At 40.0% G+C, this 14,488-nt stretch overlaps 1 protein-coding gene across 3 annotated transcripts in view; it reads left to right on the forward strand.

Moving 5' to 3' along the window:
• Positions 1-14,488, forward strand: part of SEMA3D (semaphorin 3D) — a 151,905-nt gene that overhangs the window by 49,439 nt on the left and 87,978 nt on the right. The gene's annotated exons all lie outside the window — the stretch shown is intronic.

The following is a 14,488-nucleotide window of genomic DNA, read 5'->3' on the forward strand; positions in this document are numbered from 1 at the left end:
CCTGATTTTTGAGTAATATTCCATATTTTAATAGTCATTGTATAATGACTACATGTCATTATATATATGACTACATGTATAAGACTACATTCAGTCTCAGAGCAACAGTGTGTATTTATCATTCGTTCTCATGCAGCTGGAGATACCCCATGACCATCATTCACACTGCAGAACTCTGCAAGCACAGAAGGGACATTCAGTTTTCCTAAGCAGCACGTCCTTGTTGTCGGCTACCTCATTTAACATGCTCACTCCCACCTCTACAGCAAATGCAGAAGGTTTTCATATACCAGTCTCATTCAGTAATGTCATTTACAGGATGGCATCAGTTCTGTTACTGAAGAAGGGAAGGGCCTGTGTCATAATTCATACATACAAATGTATGTGTTTGATTCATACTGTGTAGACAGTCTTACTTCTGTCTATCTTTTGGGTAGTATTCTTTGCCAATTTATCGGCAGGTACTTTTATATAGATTTTTTGTTTGTGTTTCTAGGTTTTACTTTATAGGGAGAAGCAGAGAATAACCAGACCAGAAGGTTGATTACTTTCTAGGAAAAAAAAAAAAAAAATTATCAACCTCTTTCAATTTATGGTCCTCTTAAAATTTTCCAGTAGAAATGCAGACTCCTAACTGCAAATTTAAGCTTATTGATTTGCTTTATTTTGTTGCTTTTCATGGATATCTTAGAAGTAGTCTATGCACTCAAAGAATTCATTTATATTACAGAAGTGTGCACCCTGCTTTCTTGGCTGGCGGGTGTGCCCCAGCCCAGATTTGGACATTGTCACCAGTGACATATCCACACTGACATCCACAAACATGTATCATTCCCATGCGGGAACGTGGCCATGCCCCAAAAGCAAGCCACACTTGCTGTGACCAGTGCTGACTTGGATGGTCAGAGGACCAGGATCCTGTGTTGTGACACAGCGCATAGGAAAAGGCAAGACTGAAGGCAACCTTTGGCTTTTAGAACAGAATTTACTGAACACTGTTAAAAACAACTATGGCAGTAATATAAATCTAATAAACATGAACGTTACTCTCAGCTGATTTTTTTCTTCTTCACATTGAATGAATTAAGATGCAGTCTCACTCTCACTAAAATCATGGCAAGAGTTTTGCCACTGAAGTAAGTTGAAGCAGGATCGAATTTCCACTCCTTCTTGCTTTTTTCATCTTAAATAAGTAAACTAAAGACATGCAATTCTGTCTCCTCTGTTGAAGGATGACAATGCTAAATCATCAGCTCTGCATGGAAATTAGCCACGTCTAAGAATTGTTTGGCTTCATGCAGTGTTTTGCATACATGATTTTCTTCCCCCTAAGAGTGATCCAGTCTTATAACGGTGAAAAAGCAAGCAGAGGACAACATTTTGGTGCCAGGAATTCTTTTGAAACCTTGACTGGATTAGTACATTTCCTTAATGATCTAAAAATGATCCTTTGAACATGCTACTTTGCAATGTCAAGCATCCTGCTTTCTAAATAATTTTTGCTTTAAACATGTTTCATTTTATAACTGACGAGATGCTTAACTGTTGCATTAGAGCAGTTAGTTTGTTCTGTTTCAGTAAAGCTGGCTTATTTCCATGCCATGCATCATTTAATTATCCATGTGAAATATAGTTACAATTGTACAGCTCCATGAGCCTCATTTAAACTGTGACATTGCGGTAATCCCAGTACCATGAAGGGGGTCTTGCACAACTATGAATGGTTGGAATGTGGTAAACTGGTGATGTACAAAAAAGCCTAGAAATGAGCTTGCATTTCTGCAGCTGTGCTTGCTCTACAGGAAGAGGAAAAAATATCAGTAAAAATATTCTTTTGTGGTAATATGAGCAGCTGTAATTCTAAATGCCCATGAAGATCAAGGAAAATGTGCTGAGTGAGGAAGTGCTGCTTTTCTTGAATCCCTTGTTTGCTGTTTAATTCATTTTTGATAATTTGTGTTTTCTCTGAAAAATCTGTCTCAGATTCCTTTGTAGAGTAACATAAAATGTTTATGAGAGTGTTAAGATCCTAGTTTCAGATGCTTGTCTAGTTATGAAATAGATCTTGTCTGTTTTGTCTCAAAAACGCTTTCTGGAGGCAGTGTACACTGAGCCTTAAAATGTACCATAGGTTGAAGATGGATGGGCATTGCTGTCCATATACTCATATACAAATGCTGTAGACTAAGTATAAACTTGAAGGGGTTTATTACGTTTTAGTAACGGGAAAAACAGCAAGTTTCTTACTTTTTTTTTTCCTTTTTTAAACTAGTGAACTGGAGGTCAGATCCAACTATATGTTGCATTTTCTGTCATATAATTATCATATATATAATGTCCTGGAGAGCAGCCTCCAGTCAGTGACATCAACAGTTTACATAGCAGTTGAACTAAGAATAACCTTAGAGAACTGACCCGTATCAACCTCTTAACAGTGTAAACAGCCTGTAGCTCACAACAGTTTTCTTTTTTTGTGATCACAAAAGGGCCTCAACTGGATAAAAAAAGAATTGTGTTCAGAAAATACCAAACTATTCTGCTGAATGTTCACTTGATTAAATCTCAGAAAATGAGAGAAAAAAACCCAAAGAATAAGACTTTGGGAAGAATGATTGGTCCCTTCTAAAAAGGAGGGCGAGACAACACCAAAAACTGCTTCCCTAGAAGAAGAATGTGGGGAAGATACATGATCAGTGGCTTCAGCTTCAAAGAGGGCACTTCAAAAAATATTTGTCTCATTGCACTTTTACTAAAGACATTTGTAAAGCAAACCCAATACTGAGTAGTTTAAAGATCCCAACCTCGTTCTCTTTCTATGCTCTAATTTGAGGGCATGATCCTCTTGACGTCAGTGTGTGTCTAGCAGTGGACATCTGTGGTTGCAGTGCAGGTCCTCGAGTCACATCCTATTTCCCTTTCCTCTCTCTCCATTTCTGCTGTTCCATTTATAGATGAGTTCCTCAAAGAAGGGCCGAGGGGTGGAGGGGAGGTCTGTTCTGTAGTCAAAGTCCTTGGAGATAAATACACAAAGAGATAGCAGAAAGAGACAGAGACAAAATTTCCTTTATCACGCCAGAGCATTATCAGAGAAGTCAGAGGGATTGGCTAGCTGTGGTTAACACAGGCATTTAGACAAGGGTGGGAGTAACAAAGATACCTTTTTTCCCATCAATTCAAGAAAACAGGCATTCTCCTTTGTGATCCAAATCCTGGCTGTCTCAGAGAAGTATGCTGTGTGGTACCACAGAGTTTGACAGCTAAGAGATTACTGAAGACACTGAAATTTTATGTTCAACTTATCTGGCAGCTTTGGGACAACTTTACAACTCCCTCTGCATCATCCATGCACCCTGGAGTTCTTTGAAAAATATTTCTCACTAAATATGTAACACAACAGCAGTCTATATGACACCCACTGGTGCCCCAAAATGGATAAATAAATGTAAATATTAATAATAAAAATATCATACCCCCCTCCAATATTAAATAATATCTTATGCCTATATACTAATGATTGACAGGAGATAATATGATGGTGCACATGGTTACGTTGTGCAGACACACAACCTGTAATTTTTAGTTAGTACAGTCCTATCGCAACGTTGCCTAAGTCTACAAGACAGATACTGGGTCCACCTGCACATTTGCACGTGGGACTCTGAATCTGATAGAGGTTGCTAGGCACAACTCTAACACAAACAACTAACGTATAAGGGAATTAGTGCAGATATTCAGTGACCTCGAGTTTTAACGGCTTCATAAGTACTTAACTCCTGTCAATGTCAGAAAGTATAACTGATAATTATATTTCACTTTGCCATGGGAGAACATTATGCTAGCCCAAGCTATTATAATGTGAATTGGTTTTATTTTCATTGCTGGAAGTGGTCCTTTGCTACTGCCAGTGCAAAACTATTTTGAAAACTTACCTTCACAATAGCCAATTGAGTTACCTTGCTACACTTTCTTGCTTTTTAATCAAATAAAATATATCTGGGAAACTGGAAATCAAGAATATAAGGAGAAAAATCTTTGAAGTTTCCTGAAAACAGTCATTCTCTACATTTGAACCACATTTTGTTAGAGAATGTCCACCCTGTGCAGCTACCCCAGATAATGACTAAGTGACTTAAACAGTGCTTCCCTATAGCAATTGCATCTCTGTACTGCACATCTGTAGCAATTTAGAGCAGGGCTATTAATTTTGCCTTGTGAGCTCAACAAGCAGTCATGATGGCAGAAACAGCTAAAATATTAATGCCCCCACTGTCATTATAAAAGTTCTTGTTCCCCATTCAGAGCATGGGAAAAAAAATATTGTCTGGCCCACGTGAGAGAGGGAACCCCCCTGCGGGGACAGGAACAAGCAGTTACGTGTGGGGAGAGCAAGCAGGAACCTCCTAAAGCAGGTTTGCTGCCAACAGCGGAAATATCTGTTCCACTGACAGGTAGATCTGCTCGCAGAGGTCCCTGCCCTTCACCTCCTTTCCTGTGCAGGCACTCCTCCCACCGCAGCCCCTCCAGCCCTGCCAAATGCTGCCTTTGCTCCCTGGGTAGCACGTCACGCTGGTGAGCTGGTTGTTGTTTTCCAGACCTGGTTTCACCTCCTTTACTGTATCTGCTCTGCCTCCTCATCCATCTGGACCTGTCTTGGTTGAGTTGAGAAACCAGAATAGCTTTACAAAGCCAGTTATGAGGAAATTTCCTTGCCCTCAGGGCCACTGTGGGAAGGGTGTTGAAGGACCATCAGCACTTACGAGATCTTACAGGCTCTCTCAGACAGCGGTTTCATGGCAGCTGAGCCAACATAACAGTGTGTTGCTTCTGGAAGGAGGACACCTCCCTCCCTGCTCCCTTCTCCCCAAACACACATATCCACTTCTTTCCCCCCACATCTGCTCCCAGGTGCATGGACCTGCCCTTTCTCTTGCACCAGCTCCAGCTCTCGTCAGCCCCTTTGGCAAGGACATACGCTATTAATAGTTAGGACTTTATCTCTGTATCTTATTTAGCTTTACAGCCTGACCGTACAGCTTGTGTGGGCTCTGGTCCAATGCTTGGAGTCAGAGAGAAAAATGGATCCCATGGCTTCTTGCTATACACTCAGGGCTAGATCCTCAGCTGATAAAATTATTGCAGGTCCCAGTGGTTAAACTGAGGGTCTGGCTCCGAGTCTTGATGCAGGTGCAAGTGGGGTGTGTGACTGTGTGTCTGTGGAGCATGGAGAGGGTGGGGAAGGGTGGGACATACAGTTATTGAATGCTTCCATAAAAATCTGTGTTGCTCACAGGCACTCGTTATAACTGGTGTGTAGTATATGATTACGCTAGTGGGGAAATTGCAAATAGTTTTCAATAATAGCAATGATAGGCAGCAAATTTGGATTTTTCTGTCTGTGAGCTGTTCTTTGAAGTCTTGAAAGCAGGGGCACTAATGAAGTAAATGAGCAAGTAAATCTGTTTGGCATTAACTCTCCTTTGCACTGTCAACTCACCTTCTTCATGAATAGCTTGTGCTGCTCTGTATCTCTCCTAAGCCTGTTAGTATCGATATGAATGTGTTTTCCAGGCCCATGCCATCTGACACTTTACTACAACAGTTCATGCCACTGCAGTTCAAGGTCTCTCATCTTTTAGCCTGAAAGTCTTGTCTACTTTGTTGTGAATATTATTCTCATTAGGAAGCTGGCAAATACATTTGAACCTGGTGAGAAAAATGTTAAAATGAAAGTATTATTAAGATATCTGACCATTTTAAAAACAGTATCTTTCATATATAACAGCTGTAAGTTCAGTGGAGCAAGTCCTGGTGTCAGATGCACAGTCTGAGAAAGCAGGTCTGAATAAAGCGAGTCAGACTTCCAAAGAGATCTGTCAGCACCTATCAGTAGTGTCAGACCAGCTATTGAGCCAAATCCAGGTTTCTGTAGCCAACTATACCTCAGATTTATTTGGGAAACTCCTTGCAGGTTTAAATCCTGGACACTGAAATCCACAACAAAATTCTCATTTGCTCCAAGTGTGAAACAAAATCCATTTATCTTACTTCCTAAGGCTGGGATTTCATCGACAAAGCAAAAACTGAGTAAGGATTTAAAAATGTGTCATGTTCTGTACAGCTGCTATACCAGATAGTATGGGCGGAAGAAATAGCACAACCTGCTGTTGTTTTATCAGGCCACAGATATATGGGCTATAAGATGTAGCAAAGAGCTCCTCTGTCTGTCCTCAGGGTGCTGTGTGTATCTCCAGAGAATATCATGTTCTCGGAACTTTCTCTGAAGATGCAGTTAGTTGAAAATTGCAGGTGCAGGTGCGTGAAAATACTCTAGCCATTTTTGTGTCACCCTGAAGAAGGCAAAGTCTGAAATGAAAGGTTGCAATGTAATGACAGTAATTTGTTTTGAAAGGAGGGACAGCACTGCATATAATTTTATGAACCATACTTTGATAAAGGAAGAGCTCTGTGCCTTAAAGTGTTAAATATGATCACCATGTTACATTTTTAACACCTGGACATACTTGCAAAGTGCAATACATGTCTCCGTCCAAGCAGGAAAGAATGAGTCCGCTGCTGCAGAGTGGAGTGTGTTCATTCATGCAAGTTAATGCAAATCCCAGATCCCTGAGATGGTTTTGATGCTAGGCGTCTACTAGGTGCAACCTATTGTCAGTGCATTTTGTTTGTGTTGCCTGTTCGTCAGAGCGTGGACTAATCTCCACACTTCATTCCTTGTGTCTATGTCCTTCATAAGATTCACGTCTTTCTGATTGCAGGTCATATGATTATGCAGCTACAGGTAGCTGGAAGGTTCATGAGATGAGATGGTAGGCTAGCTGGAGCAGTAAAACTGATTCACAATCAATGAGTTTAAGTCAGGGTTTTTTTTTAATAAGCCAGTCAAAGAGAATTTTGCCATTATTTCCACCTGAAGCCTTTCATCACTCTCTTGCTTTCTATGTATTTGATTGGCTGATAGATTGGGAGGGACAAGAGGCTGGGAAATGGTTAACCAGGGCATGAATGAAATGACTTTATTTTGAGTTGCTCCAAGACGTCTGAAAATTGAAATTCTAACTAGAGAGAGTGGGAGTAGCAGAATTCATTTTAGGCTGCCTTTTCCCAGGGCCAGTAAATACATAGGCTATTTGTCACTATGGATCTAGTAATGTGGGTTTTCAGAATAGCTTTAGGAATACATGAGTTTATAAGCTATCTCCCTCAGAATAGGGCAGAGGTTTTATCTCAGCTGCTTGACACTCAGGACATTGGAAGATAATTTTAAAAGACAGGGCTAGAGCTTGGTCTCTAGTTAAGTTGACATTTCCTCTTCTATATGGTCAAGAAGAAAACTGGCCTCTGACTTCAATAGTGGCCTAAAATTTTACTCTGCTAGATATGAGGAAACAGTCTAATGTTCTTAGAGAGCAATATCCCCTCACCATTGGGATTCTTTGAAGGGAATTTGAAATAAGACTGAAGTGGAAGAAAGCAGATTTCAGTCAAATAACTCAGATTATTTACCCATTACACCTGAGACCAGCAGCCAGGTGGAGGGTCTGTGAGAGGTGAAGGGAAAAAGGGTAAGTTCAGTCCTGACGATTGAAAATGAGGAAGTAGAGGTGATGGGTTTGCATGTTCTGCCTTACATTTAGAGAGGAGATTTGGTACTTTTTAAGTCCATCGATGTGCCAGGCATTCTTAATGGACAGGTATGTGTGATGAGATGCCAAGAATTATCTACGCATTACCAAAGCTCATACGCTTGCTAATCACTTATATTGAATTACATTTGTAGTGCATATTCTTTAAATATCCACAGTATCACTTTAAAAAAAATTGGTGATTTAATTTTGCCTTGGCAACAACAGTGGGTTTGCTTACTTTGGCAGTTTTGCAAGAAAGATAAACTACTTAGGAAAAGGGAACCTGTGCAAATCCACGGTCTTAGGTCTTCTTCAGAAGAACAAATGTTTCACTCAGATACATTTTCAGTTGTGCTGTCTAAAGTTATTTATTGCTTAATTATTTGGTTTGGCTCTGTGAAGTTTGTGAATTGGGCCTTTGCATTTTTTCACCAATAACATGAAGTCACAAAGCAGCTTTTAATCATCTCTGCAATAATAACACTTTACAAGTTATTTGTGCAGCTGTTTCGCTAGTCAAATTTATTTGCAGTTAAAATGCAACTAAAATACACTTCCATAAACATAAGCAAGAATTGTTTAGTTCATGCTTTAACCGGGTGTATTTTTGGTGGTAAGCATCTACCTATTTTGTTTTACATTATTACCATTTTTGCAGATTTAAAAAACACTGAGTCAGACGAAGACAGGACTGTAGACATTATAACCCCTTTCTCTGAAATAGATGAACTAAATAATCTGCAGTAGTCTCAATTCTGATCTTGCAGAAGCACCTCCTTTCAAGGGAGCTCTACTGATATGAAAGAGAATCAGGTCCCACAGCATGAGTTACTTTTTTTTTTTCTTTTTTTCCTCTTTGTGGGTGGAGTAGTCGTTGCAAAGGTTATCTGAAGACAAGATGATCTGTCCCTTCCCGATGAAAGGTGTGAAAAAAACATCTTGACAGCACTGCACAGCGAGAGCTATTGCTTAGTTACCGTTGTCCATAATGATGGTTTGAGAAGCATAGTGCATAATGGAGCTACTTTAATTACTTATGATTTTTATGGGTTGTAAAATGCTGACAGATTTGACATCTATCAATAAGTATTTGCAAATAGAGATGTGGGAAATGTTGTTTGGTGATTGCTGAGCAGGCCCATAAAAGTGCCTGAAGCTCGACGTGAAAATGCCCTGAAATGCTTTATAACCTGCAGCAGACTGTTCCTGAATTTTGGAGCAATCTTTGAAAAAGTTGTCTTTCCAATGTCACCTTCCTAGACTGTAGCACAATTGAACAGAAATGCCTAACCCCACAATATGTGGTGGAGTACAAGGTGGTTTTGCGGACTACTCAGAAAGAGAACCAAGATTTTGATACAATATTGTGCCAACAAGAACTCATGTTTTCTCTGTTCCCAGTAATCCATATCCTTTTGGAAAGGCCCTGCTGTGCCATGAATATGACATTTTCCTCCAGGCCAAATGAAGTTCATTGTATAGCAATGAGAGCCACATGGCATGCACAACAATTCATCATTGTCCATCATGAGATGCAGCTAAACAAAATATAACTTGCTTCTTGCAATAAGTAGTAGAGATTGGTAGTAGACTGGAATTATTCTCTTTGGCTTCATATAAATACATCTGGGGTCAACTGGATCTTTTAAACTCAGAATACTTTAGGAATTAAGTAAATTGTTGTATTCATGCTATATTGATATTTCTTTATCCCCAAAATTTAGTTGAGGATTCACACAATACCCATGTAAATTGTCATGGGCATTTTCCAGCATGTGAAATGACTTGCTCCTTTCTAGAGGAAAATGATACAACATTTGTTTTTTACTGTATATGAAAATTACAGAATTATACATATACAGCCTTTAAATTCAGAGTCCTTCAAAGGTGTCATTAGATGTAGCTGTTTTGAAACAGGTTGAGGAGTTCCCTTTCTGCCAATTTAGGCGTAGCCCATCATTACAAAAATGTCTGTGACTGGCCACAAAGACACTTCTGAGTCTCGACCAAGCGGTTCCAGATTGCTGCATGCTTACACCGTGCTGGAGTCAAGGAATGGCAGCACAGTCACCGCGTATGTGACTCGAGGCTAAGAAGTCTAAATATGCTATATAAATGTAAATACATGTTACCAGAACAGAATGACATTTTTTCATTTGAAGCCTTGACGCTGTGGCTCTGCTGCTGGAGATTATTTAAGTAAGCAACGGTCATGCTGTTGTGAGCCAAGTCCACTGAGATACTTTTCTAAATGAATAAAAAACAGTCACTATTCCAACTTCTACCACTCAGCAGGGAAATATTAACCCAGAAAGGGAGTTTGCTGACCATTTAATCGCCAGACTGGAAAAAAGTATTTAATTTTCAGTAAAACAGCAAATACACACTATAAACTGCGTGCTGAATGTGTACTAATGAAAGACCATCCCTGTAACTAACTTTGTTTCTGTGCATGGTGAGAATGCTGTTTCCATATTAGCCTGGCTACAAAGATGCAGTGATTCAAATCAACAGCTTTCTCTAAGCTTGAAAACCATTGGGCAATGTGCTTTTCATAGTAGTTTGTTCCAGTGCAATATCCTTGGTGATATTAAATATATTCCGCTGTGAAGGGCAATTTCAACCTGTAAGATTGGATTGTTTTGCTTTTGTGGAGTGAGAACAATGATTAATTTGGCTATAATTTAATCAATTCTTTGTTAATGTTTACTTGACAAATTTTGTTAGGTCATGTTTCAGTTTTAATCTTATCAGTGGCCATGTTCAGAGTCTTATTTCCAAACTCTTTTCACTAGTTAGTAAATAACTGGCCAAACTTGATTCTTCACCACTTTGCAGCTCGTGTTGCTGTTTGTGTCAGTAAGAAGTCAGTGTGCAATGCTGTCATTTCAATCTGGAACTTTTTACAGATGTTTTCCTTATGATGCAGTGAAACAAATGACTGTTCAAGGCACCAGGCAGGGCTAATTCCCACTTGGGCGTTTCAGTCGTGAGACAGCTTTTTCCATCCCCGTTGTAGCTGTCCTAGGTGGTTCTTTACTGAGAAATACTAGAAGTGTTAAGCAATAGATGACAAATGTCCTTTTGGGATGGTGACTACAGAGATCATTCCTTCCAAATAAGAAAGAAATGGTAAGTGGAAAGTAGTCTCAGTCATCTCCTTTCAGGTACGTGGAGAATCAGTCTACATATTTTGGCAAGTGACACACTTGCAAAGGCCCATGGATTGCATGACTCTAAGCAATGAAAGTGCTTTAGAGCTTTTGCACAAACGTATCATTTATCCTTACTGAGATCAAATTCCTATGGCTGGAGATGAGAAGGAATTTTCCCTCATATTCTGCATTTTAGTTACTTGTGTCCCACAGGCGAATACTGTAATATGACTGGAAGCTTGTCATCAGAAGAGATTTCAAAGTAACAGAGGGTGATATGGATTACTGAAATACAGTAGCCTGTGAAATTCATGAATCTCTCCTGTTTATTCCTGTGAATGCCTGTGAATGACTAATTACTAGATATTGTGATCCTATATTCCTCTTCTTCCCTCCATACTATGTACTACTATGTATGATACGACGAGAGGAAATGGCCTCAAGTTGCGGCAGGGGAGGTTTAGATTGGACGTGAGGAAAAATTTCTTTACTGAAAGAGTGGTTAAACATTGGCACAGGCTGCCCAGGGAAGTGGTTGAGTCCCCATCCCTGGAGGTATTTAAAAGACGTGTAGATGAGGCGCTTAGGGACACGGTTTAGTGGGCATGGTGGTGTTGGGTTGACGGTTGGACTCGATGATCTTAGAGGTCTTTTCCAACCTTGATGATTCTATGATTCTGTGATACTAATTGGGACATAGAACTGTTAAATAGGGATTTAATCTAGACTGCAGAATTTATAAGGCATTTATTATTATGTACAGTGGATCAGATAATCTAGTAATGCAGCCAGCTCCTATGTCATGGGTGGAGAAGAGAAAGATGATTACTCAGAAATGATGTGCTCCAGCAATGCTCAGCTGATAAACAGTATTTTAGAGATCAGCCAAGAAGAATTCGAGTAGCCCAAGGGAGCTAAAACCTCCTGCTGTGCTGTGATCAACGTCAGGGAACCCTTTCCTAATAAACAGCTCCATCATATCTAGTACGAAGAATTTCCAGTCAGAAAAAACAAGGGAGGAGGTTTGTACAGAGTATGATGTCTAATGAAGACACATCTACATCGCACACAAAAATTAAGAGTTTCACTAGAAGTGGCTGTCCTGTAATAGAGCACCCAGTAACAAGTGTCAGGAGGAGTACATCTTTATTTCTTATTGGATGAAAACTCTAGTGGAGTGAACTAAGCTTCAGAAGTTCTGTGCTTAGAGGGTTTTTCTTTTTCCTTTTTAAAATTAGCATTTATTTATTTATTACACTGGCTTAGCTATTCTTCAGCCAGGCTATTCATCAGCCAGCTCTAGTGTAAGAAGTAGTTTGGATGGGATTTAGGTTTTTATAGTACCATGCTAACCATAAGTTGTTCCTAAGTGATCTTGCTGTCAATTAATAAGCAGGTCTTTTAAAGTGTTACTAATTTAGAAAAAAAAAAAAAAAAAAACAACCTGACAAAAGATACGTGAGAAAGGACAGTGCTGGTGTAAAGCAGTGTAGTGCTTAACATTGGATTTAATTTTTCAATGTGAAGTAAGATTTTTTTCAAAGTACGGCCAAATAAGTCTCACCTAGGGGAATAGGAGCTGCAGTACAAGACAATTTGTTTTCAGACTGTACCGTAACAACATTCAGCAGTGAGCCAGACAAAACCACACGAGCTTAAGTAGAAGTGACTGAGCCAAAAAAGAATTGTCATAATTATATACCAGGTAGTCAGACTACTAATGATAAAATATTTTTTCTCCCACAGTGCTGTTTATTAGCCAGCAACAGGACTTAATCTCTGTCACGTTTTGTGAGAGACCTTGGAGAAAAAAGCTTGGTTTTGTGTTTTTTTTCTCTTTATTTTGTTCAGAAGTTACTCTGCAAAACACTGGCCCTGATTTTCGTCATGATCAGGAAGTGTAAATAACTTGTGCTGTAAGTCTGGCCTCTCTAGCAGGAAAGCTACATTGTCCATCCAGTGCCAGGAAGCTGGAAATACCCTTAATTTTATGTTCAATCAAATACAGGATTTGCTTTTCTTTCCAAAGATTTCTAAACAGTTTAGCTTGGAGACTTAGCTTGTGGAAGAACTGATTCACATGTTTATTTTCGTTCTCCCCAAATTAATGACTCCCCAACAAGACTAAACTCTCATTGTGCTCTTTTCTATATGTTGTTTGTGTCCTCATCCAGAATGACGTCCACAGAGTCTTCATTAGGCAAAAGTTTACAGATTTTTTACTTTACAGCCTTTTAGCTTTTTTACAGGAGAAGCATAGATTCTTTCATTAGTTTCATAGAGAAACAGGTTTTTCTTAATTACCTTTTGAAAGAGATTGGAAGCCACTATTAAATCACAGTAAAACTTAAGTGTCAAGTTTGTGCTTTTAATAGGGAAAACTTCCTCTGCAGAGAGGGCGAGGATGCAGGAACAGCCACTCATTGCCACGGCTGTAAGAAAAGTAAGGACCACAGGATCTTAGAGGTGTTGCTACTAGATGCTCCCCTTAATGTGCCTCTATATTGCCTTCATTTCATTACTATGCCCTAGGGATATACTTCTGCTCAATGGCTGTTGATTCAGATCTCGATTCTCAATTGAAATGATAGTAACTGAAAATTTAATTGTAGCTATTCTCTATACTGCCACCAGAACTTCATATTAGACAATGGACAAATTGAACCTTATATCAAACTTTCTATACACCTTATGGTTGTTACCTCCTTCCAGTTCTTCTCAACTGTATATACAGCTCAACGTCCAAGTGGAAATCAGTTATAAGTGGTGTCCCTCAAGGCTCAAGGGTCCGTACTGGGACCAATGCTATTTAATATCTTCATCAATGACATAGTGGGATTGAGTGCACTCTCACCAAGTCTGTGGATGACAATAAGCTGAGTGGTGCAGTTGATACACTTGAGGGAAGGGATGCCATCCTCATTTAATTGGACTAAATGATATTTGAAGGTCCCTTGACAGGCTGGAGGAGGAGGCCCATGTGAACCATGTGAAGTTCAGCAAGGCCAAGTGCAAGATCCTGCATCTGGGTTGGGGCAGTCCTCAATATCAACACAGACTGGGTGATGAATGGATTGAGAGCTGCCCTGCAGAGGACTTGGGGATACTGGTGGATGAAAAATTGGATATGAGCCAGCAATGTGCGCTTGCAACCCAGAAAGCCAGTCATATCCTGGGCTGTACCAAAAGAAGCGTGGCCAGCAGGTCGAGGGAGGTAATTCTCCCCCTCTACTCTGGTGAGACCCCACCTGGAGTACTGCATCCAGCTCTGGAGTCGTCAGTACAGGAAAGACATGGACCTGTTGGAGCTGGTCCAGATGAGGGCCACAAAAAATGATCAGAGGGATGGAACATCTCTCCTATGAGGACAGGCTGAGAGAGTTGGGGTTGTTCAGCCTGGAGAAGAGAAGGCTCCAGGGAGACCTTATTGCAGCCTTTCAATATATAAAGGGAGCTTATAAGAAAGATGGAGAGAGACTTTTTACCAGGGCCTGTAATGACAGGACAAGGGGCAATGGTTTTAAACTGAAAGAGGATAGATTGAAATTGGACATAAGGAAGAAATTTTTTTATGGTGAGGGTGGTGAGACACTGGAACAGGTTGCCCAGAGAAGCTGCGGCTGCCCCATCATTGGAAGTGTTCAAGGTCAGGTTGGACGGGGCTTTGAACAACCTGATCTAGTGGAA

The sequence above is a fragment of the Aptenodytes patagonicus genome, chromosome 1, assembly GCF_965638725.1.
Source record: "Aptenodytes patagonicus chromosome 1, bAptPat1.pri.cur, whole genome shotgun sequence".
NCBI classification, from domain to species: domain Eukaryota; kingdom Metazoa; phylum Chordata; class Aves; order Sphenisciformes; family Spheniscidae; genus Aptenodytes; species Aptenodytes patagonicus.